The sequence below is a fragment of the Schistocerca nitens genome, chromosome 4 (genome assembly GCF_023898315.1).
Source record: "Schistocerca nitens isolate TAMUIC-IGC-003100 chromosome 4, iqSchNite1.1, whole genome shotgun sequence".
Classification (NCBI taxonomy): domain Eukaryota; kingdom Metazoa; phylum Arthropoda; class Insecta; order Orthoptera; family Acrididae; genus Schistocerca; species Schistocerca nitens.
The window spans coordinates 181,000,179-181,012,336 of NC_064617.1; positions in this window are offsets into that span (position 1 = coordinate 181,000,179).

Sequence of the window (12,158 nt, forward strand, 5' to 3'; positions counted from 1 at the left end):
CCATAGTATGCCACTCAGTTGTTCGGCCTGTGTACGTGTGCATGATGATAATATCTGATATTGATGTCGGGGAAGATGCGCAGGAAAAAGTGACGTTTTGTAGCACATGTGTTCCGGGACGGTTTTCTCAACTTATCACCAATACCGTGGACTTACAGATCCGCGTCGTGTGTGTTCCCCATGTGCCTATGCTGTTAGTGCCAGTTTTGGGTAGTGCCACGTTGTGTGGAACCACACTCTGCAGTTATCCTTAATTTATGAGCAGGAGTGTACATTACGGTTCGCATGTTTGCCTGATTCAATGAAGAGTAGTGTCTATTTTGTCCGACTCATCTGCATGTGTCAAACGCCTTTAATTTTACTTTCTCACACGCCAAGAAGTACTAAGGGAATTTCAAATTGTATGAGGTAAATATTGTCCTTTTTGTGAATACACTGAGGTGGCAAAAGTCATGGAACAACTCCTAATACTGTGCCGGGCCTCCTTTTGCCCGGCGCAGTGCAGCAGCTCCACGTGGCGTGGACTCAACGAACTGCTGAAGTCCCCTGCAGAAATGGTGAGCCATACTACCTCTATATCTGTCCATAATTGAGAAAGTGTTACCGGTGCAAGATTTTGTGCACGAACTGACGTCTCGGCTATGTCCCATAAATGTTCAATGGGCTCATATCGGGTGGTCAGGTCGGACAAATCATTCGCTATAACTGTCCAGAATGTTCTTCAAACCACACAATTCTGCTCCCGTGATGTGGCACATTGTTATCCATAAAAATTCCATCGTTGCTTGGGAACATGGAGTCCATGAATGGCTGCAAATGGTCTCCATGTAGCCGAACATAACCATTTCCACTCAATGATAGGTTTAGTTGGACCTGAAGGTTCAGTCCATTCCACGTAAATATAGTCCACCATTATGGACTCACCACCAGCTTGTACAGTGCCTTGTTGACAACTTGGGTCCATGGCTTCGTGGGGTCTGCACCACACTCGAACGCAACCGTCAGCTCTTACCAACTGAAATCGGGACTCATCAGACCAAGTCACGGTTTTCCAGTCATCTAGGGTCCAACCGATATGGTCACGAGCCCAGGAGAGACGCTGCAGGCAATGTCATTCCGTTTAGCAAGGATACTTGCGTCTGTCACTCATTAACGTCAGATTTCGCCACATGCCCTAACGGATACGTCGTCATACGCCCAGCATTGATTTATGCGGTTATTTCACGCACTGTTTGTTATCTGTTAGCACTGGTAACTCTACGGAAACGCCGCTGCCCTAGGTCGTTTAGTGAAGGCCGTCGGCCACTGAGATATCCGTGGTGAGAGGTACTGCCTGGAATTTGGTATTCTCGACACTGTGGATCTCGGAATACTGAACTCCTTAACGATTTCCCAAATGGAATGTGCTATGTGTCGAGCCCAAACCATTCCGCGTTCAAAGACTACTAATTGCCGCCGTGCGGCCACAATCACTTCGGAAACCTTTCCACATGAATCACAGGAGTACAAATGACAGCTCCGCGAACGCACTGCCGTTTATACGTTGTATGCGTGATACTTCCGCCATCTGTACATGTGCATATCGTTATCCCATGACTTTTGGTACCTCAGTGTGTTGTGCATCCTCGCGGTCCCTTGGAGGAAATTTGTATCTAGTATTCGTTAATTTTCCTGCCAATTTTTTGAATAATAAGTGAAATTATTTCAAACCTTTATCTTGGCTATTAATAACGCGCATCAGCTTTATTTAGTCCCTTATTATTGCATCACTACCGGTTTCGTAGCACTAAAAGCCACGTAAACCTTAAGATGTGGCTTTTAGTGCCACGAAACCCTTAGTGATCCAAAAATAAAGGACTAAATACAGCCGAAGCGGTTTATTAATACCCAAGATGACTACTCATAGCTGTGATTGCCCTACTGACAAGGTTGTCTGCACTGTCATGAGCTACCACAAGCTGAGACACGGTCGCGAATAAAACAGTGAGCCGTACATACAACAAGTTTCCATGAATTTACGTCTATGATCACAAACTTTTTGTTAACAGATTATTGGTTTTTATAAAACCGATCTTATGATGGTCATTATAGACCAAAACCGGTACTCTGTTAACAAAAAGTTTGTGACCATAGACGTAAATTAAAAGAAACTTATTCATGAGGTACTTTCGTCCTGAAGTTATCTCGCAGTCTGAAGACTTTTATGTCCAATGCACATGTGACCTTTAGCCTTTATTCACATTAGTAGCCGTTGCAAGCACAGGTTACTGTCAATGATTTTATGTCAGCAGAACAGATAATACTATTAACCGCGTTCAGCAGACAAAGTATTTTCTTCATTGCGAGCTATTTTTGAGCCAAACAAGGTAGTTATGAGTAGCAGAGAACTTCAGGACAATATGGCAGACCTGATTCATGGTTCTTGCCGTTAGGAATTAATTCAAGTTTTAGTCACATCTGAATTGCACACGTCTTTTCTACAAAACAACACATCTGCCATTATAGATTGTATTAAAATGGTTGAAGATTTTGGCTGCGAGATGATTTCCTTTAATTCATTAAGGGTTCCTTTTGAATGCTTCGCTGTGTTATGGAAATATGATTACTGCATAATTTTTAATTAATAGCAGTCAGATTGCTTTGTTGGTCATTCATGAGTGAAATTTTATGCAAAGGGTAATATTTTCAAGCAATTAATACTGAAGTCATAATTGCTGTGTCTCCGGTTAAATTCTGATTGGGAGCAGGTGCCTTTCGCTGTCTAACACTGTCTGTAGCCATGATAATGCCCTTGATTCGACGATGAAGAGCAGTCACAGGCCTCTACTCGTATGCCACATCCACATGAGATCCCATATACACTCCTGGAAATGGAAAAAAGAACACACTAACACCGGTGTGTCAGACCCACCATACTTGCTCCGGACACTGCGAGAGGGCTGTACAAGCAATGATCACACGCACGGCACAGCGGACACACCAGGAACCGCGGTGTTGGCCGTCGAATGGCGCTAGCTGCGCAGCATTTGTGCACCGCCGCCGTCAGTGTCAGCCAGTTTGCCGTGGCATACGGAGCTCCATCGCAGTCTTTAACACTGGTAGCATGCCGCGACAGCGTGGACGTGAACCGTATGTGCAGCTGACGGACTTTGAGCGAGGGCGTATAGTGGGCATGCGGGAGGCCGGGTGGACGTACCGCCGAATTGCTCAACACGTGGGGCGTGAGGTCTCCACAGTACATCGATGTTGTCGCCAGTGGTCGGCGGAAGGTGCACGTGCCCGTCGACCTGGGACCGGACCGCAGCGACGCACGGATGCACGCCAAGACCGTAGGATCCTACGCAGTGCCGTAGGGGACCGCACCGCCACTTCCCAGCAAATTAGGGACACTGTTGCTCCTGGGGTATCGGCGAGGACCATTCGCAACCGTCTCCATGAAGCTGGGCTACGGTCCCGCACACCGTTAGGCCGTCTTCCGCTCACGCCCCAACATCGTGCAGCCCGCCTCCAGTGGTGTCGCGACAGGCGTGAATGGAGGGACGAATGGAGACGTGTCGTCTTCAGCGATGAGAGTCGCTTCTGCCTTGGTGCCAATGATGGTCGTATGCGTGTTTGGCGCCGTGCAGGTGAGCGCCACAATCAGAACTGCATACGACCGAGGCACACAGGGCCAACACCCGGCATCATGGTGTGGGGAGCGATCTCCTACACTGGCCGTACACCACTGGTGATCGTCGAGGGGACACTGAATAGTGCACGGTACATCCAAACCGTCATCGAACCCATCGTTCTACCATTCCTAGACCGGCAAGGGAACTTGCTGTTCCAACAGGACAATGCACGTCCGCATGTATCCCGTGCCACCCAACGTGCTCTAGAAGGTGTAAGTCAACTACCCTGGCCAGCAAGATCTCCGGATCTGTCCCCCACTGAGCATGTTTGGGACTGGATGAAGCGTCGTCTCACGCGGTCTGCACGTCCAACACGAACGCTGGTCCAACTGAGGCGCCAGGTGGAAATGGCATGGCAAGCCGTTCCACAGGACTACATCCAGCATCTCTACGATCGTCTCCATGGGAGAATAGCAGCCTGCATTGCTGCGAAAGGTGGATATACACTGTACTAGTGCCGACATTGTGCATGCTCTGTTGCCTGTGTCTATGTGCCTGTGGTTCTGTCAGTGTGATCATGTGATGTATCTGACCCCAGGAATGTGTCAATAAAGTTTCCCCTTCCTGGGGCAATGAATTCACGGTGTTCTTATTTCAATTTCCAGGAGTGTAGATGGCAACCTACGGTCTTGTTTCATTGATACGTTTCACCCGCTATTCCAAATAGCCCGTAGGACGGAGATCGGCTGGTTTAGCGGCTCAGTCCAGTTAGGATACCTGAATGTCCGTCGAACCAGAACCCTATGTATGCAGCCTTGTGAAATCGGTTGTTGCCATTTTTCAAGACGGGAGTGTCCACGAAGACGTCAAACAAAGGGCAAGGCTTTGTAGACGAGACTTATATAAATGCCCTGGTTCGTGTTCACGGTAACCTGAATGAGTGAATCCAGGTCGTGGTACGATAGACATCCTCAAAACATCTCAGAATCACCTCCAGCCTGAATTACACCCTCCTCTCACTGCGGGTTAAGGGCTTCACTGGGAAATCGGTGCAGTCGACACATGCATCGTGGAAAACACGTAAAATCAAAACTTTTCGTACAACTCTACACGCTTCCAGTCAGCTGCTGTCTTGTTTAGCCTATTGAAGACGTGCAGATTTGTGTGCTGCTGCAAGCAATGTCTGACTCCCAATGTCCAATGCATGCAGTTCCCTTAGCAATCTTTTTCGAAAAATGGTTGACATGGAGCTCAATTCACTGATCACTGAATTCACGTGCCGGCCGTAGTGGCCGTGCGGTTCTAGGCGTTACAGTCTGGAGCCGAGCGACCGCTACGGTCGCAGGTTCGAATCCTGCCTCGGGCATGGATGTGTGTGATGTCCTTAGGTTAGTTAGGTTTAATTAGTTCTAAGTTCTAGGCGACTGATGACCTCAGAAGTTAAGTCGCATAGTGGTCAGAACCATTTTTTTGAATTCCCGTCTTGTTTGAAAGCGACTGACAAGCCGGTACCTGTCGGTTATGATCTTTTCATGACCACTATTCTTTCTCCATGTTACATGGCTGGGAAGGGTACACCATGCTTTGTAGACACGATGGACAGTCCGCATTGACACGTCATCAAATTGTGCAACTTATCCACTCGGTGACGGGCACGTCGAAAGACGACAGCTCTTTCCTGCTATTCTGTCACGTCTGCACGTCAGACCACCCTACTGCACAGGTTCCATCCACACACCAGTCTAGCACATAACTTTTCACTGTCATTACTTAAGTCAGGGCTGGAGGGCATCAGTTGTACACCACCTACAGCGCTTAAAAGTAACCGGTGTAGTATTTCAAGCGCATCACTAATATTGATTCCGGAGATCTTATTATGCAATATGTAAAAATAGAACTGTCGCATGACATACAGAAGCGCTCCATGACCATAGACACTTCATTATATGTGCAGGTTAGAAAAGTCTATGGTGATTGTGTGTTTCATTTTCTGGTGCAAGGACAATGGTGATACCAGTGGCAAATTGATTTTTCAGCGTGTTTAGTCTCCTGCACAAAGTTAGTTGCTGACCACCATCCCACTTACAGGAAAAGAATATGTGAATTAAATCCACTTCCGAAGTTGAATTTCACTTACAAGCTCTCCTGTGAGGATGACTGGGGAAATCTTCGTCTTCCAAAGAGGAGAGGCGCATTTTTCGTCACGGCATCATTTAGTCGTCACGAGTGCGTTACAATGATGCTCAACAAACCCCAGTGGCAGATGCTGAAAGAGCGGCTTTGTGCATTGCGGTCAGGCTTACTATCGAAATTCCAAGAGACTATGTTCGGCAAGAGCCCAGCGACATGTAACTTCTTACCACAAAAATGTCGCAAACTGACCACAACTAGAAAATCAGAAAGGGTTGAGCTTATACGGAGGTTTACCAACAATCGTTCTTTCCACGCAACATTCTCGAATGGATCTGAGTCGGAGGTGTATCTGTCCGGAGTGCTAACCTCCACATAGTCGCGCGAGGGTGACGCTAATATGATGACAGCCCAAAGTTTATAGTAATTCGTGCGTCTGTAAAAACATCGATGCCCGACGCATACTACTCCCGCCGTCATACTTTGGCAAAATATCTTGAGAGAATCTGAGAAAATTCTCATCCTACTGTGGCGAAAAAAGCGCTCTATCATTTGAAAGGTACAGAGGCGTGCGAATGTGCTGGGACTTACTCCACTGCTACTAGCGCCACATCATAACGCGCCTGAGCGTAGCGTACAAGTAACAATCCATAATTTAAGGATGAAATGAACAACTAAAGTAGCTTTTCCAAACTTTGTCATCTTATGCTTCAGTATATTAATACTTAAATTGTTAAATCCCAGACTGATCAGATGAGTATGTTCCCTAAACACATTGTTTTGAATAAAAATACAGGTGGCGCTAAATAATAAAGCTAGAAAGCCAAAAATTGTTCAGGATGAGCAGATGTTTATCACGATCAACTGTTACAAGTTTAAACTCGATCAGAACAATATTTTGGTAAAAATCGGCTTTTTTACGAAAAATTGAAAAGTAGTATTCGAAGGGAATGAACCTCAACTACACATCTTCATATTTATGGGTCACGGACTCCACCTCAGTTACGCATGCATATTACGCCTTTAATGGAGATTCTAAGTAACTCGAGCAATAATTGGAATGACTCGTTAGAGAATCTAAGTGAAGTCACCTTCCTGTTTGTTTAGCCAATCACAGCAACTCTTTTGCGCTTTTTCTGACTTATCGATAGATTTCAACATGGAAAGAGAGATACGGAGACCCTAAGACATACGAACGTTTCTCGTCGGTCTGTTCTGCACATCGAAGCAGATCAAATCGGTTATTTTCCACGTCCACAAAGTACTTTCGGGAACTAGGCAGGAGCCAGAGTGATTAAATGTATTTCACATGAATGGTACTCTTTGTTTCGGCGCCCATCCGCTCGGCGTCACTAATTACCGAATACCAGTTCGGTAGCTACAGTGGATCGTTATGTGATTAATTGACGTTAATTCTCACAACAAAGAGCAAATTATGAATCGTAACTACTGAAACATGCATTTTAACGCTAATGTCATTATTACAGATGGTGTCCTCCAATGCAGAAGCAATTTGGATTGCACATTCAGTTTCGAAATTATCGCTCGTCAGTCAGACTGCTGTCTGACGTTCAGTTTTAGTCCCTAACGTAATTATTCCGGTTTCAATGCAAAGAATAAATTGAATTTCAAGAATTAGTACTTAGGGTGCTGATAAAATAGTATGATAAATTTAGTTTACTGAATTTTTCTTTTGTAATACTGGAACGTACTCAGACGACCAACTGTAAACACTTTCACTGAATATTTTTAACCAGTTGTTTGAGAGATATTTTCAGTTAGTTAGAATTCGATTGAAACTGCTAATAGGCCGGTCGAGGTGGCCGAGCGGTTCTAGGCACTACAGTCTGGAACCGAGTGACCGCTACGGTCGCAGGTTCGAATCCTGCCTCGGACATGGATGTGTGTGATGTCCTTAGGTTAGTTAGGTTTAAGTAGTTGTAAGTTCTAAAGGACTGACAACCTCAGCAGGTAAGTCCCATAGTGCTCAGAGCCATTTTTGAAACTGCTAATACAGACAATTATTTTCGATAGAACAGTATTTTGATACAAAGTTTAGTTACTGTTAGATATGTATATCTCAGTCGTCTATGTAATTATAGGCCGTTTGACTACAAGGATCTTTCTAGTACTAATTGGAATCGTACAGCAAGCCATATCGCATCGCATGGGCATGTTTTATGAAGCAAAAAGGAATACGTTTCGTGGTAGTCATTACAGACTGCTAAATTCTTCGAAAAGAGTCTAAGTAAACAAACAAGAAAAATATTTCTGTTAGTTGTTCGATAATTCACAGCTTCGTTCTTTTCGATTACGGGAGAAAAATTCTTATTAATATCTTCAGTCAATGACCTAACAGCAATTGACAGGAGTTAATGTAAGTAGTTAGCTTATGACAGTAATTTATTTGCTTCTAACATTGCCGAGCATGGTATCAAGGTTGACAGAGCACAGCAGTTGGTGTCAAACGTTTAGAGTCGGTGATTTTGAATTTTTCAGCTCAATTAACTGTGAGCACTCTATGAATGTATAAGATAATTACCGTGAAACTGTCTGTATGCTCATTAATTCAAGGCTGAATGCCCATTCCTGTGAGTAGTGAGTCTGCTAACTGCTTCCTTCCCCATCGTTGTCCACCCCGAGCTTATGATCCGTCCCTAATGACCTTGCTGTAGACGGGTCATTAAACCCAATATTCTGGCCTTTATTAATTTGTATAAGCTGATTTTGTGAATGGTACTGCCCAAGGATAGCTATACCAACTGTGAGATATTGATAGTGATCTATGAAGAAATGCTTTCAATTGTTTCTTTTCCTGTGACCTTGGAGCACACGCAGCAACCACGGATCCCTCCCCCACTTCTCCCCTTGTGGAACGTTCGTTCGTGCCCAAGGAGTTAAAAATTCTACCCATGGCTGTGCATCTCCTTCTAAAGTTTGCATTATTGCATTCTGTACAGCACTTCCTGGACGGACGCTCTTCAAGATCCATGCCGTCCATGTTCCTTTAGCTCACAGGGTGTAAGGTACCCCTTACTTGCAGATAAGACCGCTTTTTACTTTATTTCCAGTTTTGTTATTTCACAGATATGAAGTGAATGTATCAGCACTGGATTACGTAGAGAGTACGAAGCGACCGATAGGTTCCCACGCTGGCTAGCAGAGGCGCTTTCAAAGCCAGTGGAATGAGGTGCCGATGCAGAAATCGCTCGTGTCGTCAGCAAAGGGATACGTAGGGAAATAACATTTACTTCGGTGCGAATCAAGTAATTATTATTAATAAATATTGACCAGAAGTTTCCTTTTGTCACTGAGACATTAGGAGGAATCTACAGTTATAACTACTATCTTTCAGAAACTTTACAATGACAGGAAATGTTGATATTAACAAATAAATGAATAACTTTGATATAACCGAAGATGTACGACCTTATATGATCGATGGCTGAGTTATAGACTGGGTGCTATAGTCGGCAGTCGTGGACAGGACGCATTACCTTTCGATCTAGTCATGCGGTAGACCATGCTCCGGTACCGTTAATACATTACTGGCCATTAAAATTGCTACACCGCGAAGATGACGTGCTACAGACGGGAAATTTAACCGACAGGAAGAAGATACTGTGATATGCAAATGATTGGCTTTTCAAAGCATTCACACAAGGTTGGCGCCGGTGGCGACACCTACAACGTCCTGACATGAGGAAAGCTTGCAACCGATTTCTCATACACAAAACGCAGTTGACCGGCGTTGCCTAGTGAAACGTTGTTGTGATGCCTCGTGTAAGGAGGAGAAATGCATACCATCACGTTTCCGACTTTGATAAAGGTCGGATTGTAGCCTATCGCGATTGCGGTTTATCGTATCGCGACATTGCTGCTCGCGTTGGTCGACATCCAATGACTGTTAGCAGAATATGGAATCGGTGGGTTCAGGAGGGTAATACGGAACGCCGTGCTGGATCCCAATGGCCTTGTATCACTAGCAGTCGAGATAACAAGGCATCTTATCCGCATGTGATTACATTTTCGAGCAATCTGGGTGCATAGATCCTGAGAAATCAGTACCCAGAACAACCACCTCTGGCCACAACAACGGCCTTGATAAGCCTGGGCATTGAGTCAAACAGAGCTTGGATGGCGCGTACAGGTACAGCTGCCCATGCAGCTTCAACACGATACCACAGTTCATCAAGAGTAGTGACTGGCGTATTGTGACGAGGCAGTTACTCGGCCACCATAGACCAGACGTTTTCAGTCGGTGAGAGATCTGGAGAATATGCTTGCCAGGGCAGCAGTCGAACATTTTCTGTATACAGAAAGGCCCGTACAGGACATGCAACATGCGGCCGTGCATTATCCTGCTGAAATATATGGTTTCGCAGGGATCGAATGAAGACTAGAGCCACGGGTCGTAACACATCTGAAATGTAACGTCCACTGTTCAAAGTGCATCCAATGCGAACAAGAGATGACCGAGACGTGTAACCAATGGCACCCCATACCATCACGCTGGGTGATACGCCAGTATGGCAATGACGAATACACGCTTCCAATGTGCGTTCACCGCGATGTCGCCAAACACGGATGCGACCATCATGATGCTGTAAACAGAACCTGGATTCATCCGAAAAAATGACGTTTTGCCATTCGTGAACCCAGGTTCGTCGTTGAGTATACCATCGCAGGCGCTCCTGTCTGTGATGCAGCGTCAAGGGTAACCGCAGCCCTGGTCTACGAGCTGATAGTCCATGCTGCTGCAAACGTCGTCGAACTGTTTGTGCAGATGGTTGTTGCCTTGCAAACGTCCCCATGCGTTGACTCAGGGATCAAGACGTGGCTGCACGATCCGTTACAGGCATGCGGATAAGATGCCCTTCATCTCGACTGCTAGTGATACGAGGCCGTTAGGATTCAGCACGGCGTTCCGTATTACCCTCCTGTACCCACCGATTCCATATTCTGCTAACAGTCATTGGATCTCGACCAATGCGAGCAGCAATGTCGCGATACGATAAACCGCAATCGCGATAGGCTACAATCCGACCTTTATCAAAGTCGGAAACGTAATGGCACGCATTTCTCCTTCTTAGACGAGGCATCACAACAACGTTTCACCAGGCAACGCCAGTCAACTGCTGTTTGTGTATGAGAAATCGGTTGGAAAGTATCCTCATGTCAGCACGTTCTAGGTGTCGCCACCGGCGGCAACCTTGTGTGAATGCTTTGAAAAGCTAATCATTTGCATATCACAGTATCTTCTTCCTGTCGGTTAAATTTCGCGTGTGTAGCAAGTCATCTTCGCGGTGCAGCAATTTTAATGGTCAGTAGTGTATATGTCTCTACATATACGTGGTGCATTCAAGTTCTAAGCCCTCCGATTTTTTTTCTGCGGACTGGAAAGAGATAGAAATATGCGCATTGTTTTAAAATGAGGCCGCGTTCATTGTCAATACGTCCCAGAGATGGCAGCACCGTACAGCAGATGGAATTTTACCGCCAGCGGCGAGAATGAGAACTGTTTTAAATACTTAAAATGGCGACGTTTTCCTTACTTGAACAGCGTGCAATTATTCGTTTTCTGAATTTGCGTGGTGTGAAACCAATTGAAATTCATGGACAGTTGAAGGAGATATGTGGTGATGTAGTTATGGATGTGTCGAAAGTGCGTTCGTGGGTGCGACAGTTTAATGAAGGCTGAACATCGTGTGACAACAAACCGAAACAACCTCGGGCTCGCACAAGCCGGTCTGACGACATGATCGAGAAAATGGAGAGAATTGTTTTGGGGGATCGCCGAATGACTGTTGAACAGATCGCCTCCAGAGTTGGCATTTCTGTGTGTTCTGTGCACACAATCCTGCATGACGACCTGAAAATGCGAAAAGTGTCATCCAGGTGCTGACGGACGACCACATGGCTGCCCGTGTGGCATGTTGCCAAGCAATGTTGACGCGCAACGACAGCATGAATGGGACTTTCTTTTCGGCGCTTGTGACAATTGGTGAGACGTGGATGCCATTTTTCAATCCAGAAACAAAGCGCCAGTCGGCTCAATGGAAGCACACAGTTTCACCGCCACCAAACAAATTTCGGGGAACCGCCAGTGCTGAAAAAATGATGGTTTCCATGTTCTGGGACAGCGAGGGCGTAATCCTTACCCATTGCGTTCCAAAGGGCACTACGGTAACAGGTGCATCCTACGAAAATGTTTTGAAGAACAAATTCCTTCCTGCACTGCGCGTGTGCTGTTTCACCATGACAACGCACCCGCACATCGAGCTATCGTTACGCAACAGTTTCTTCGTGATAACAACTTTGAAGTGATTTCTCATACTCCCTACACACCTGAACTGGCTCCTAGTGACTTTTGGCTTTTTCCAACAATGAAAGACACTCTCCGTGGCCGCACATTCA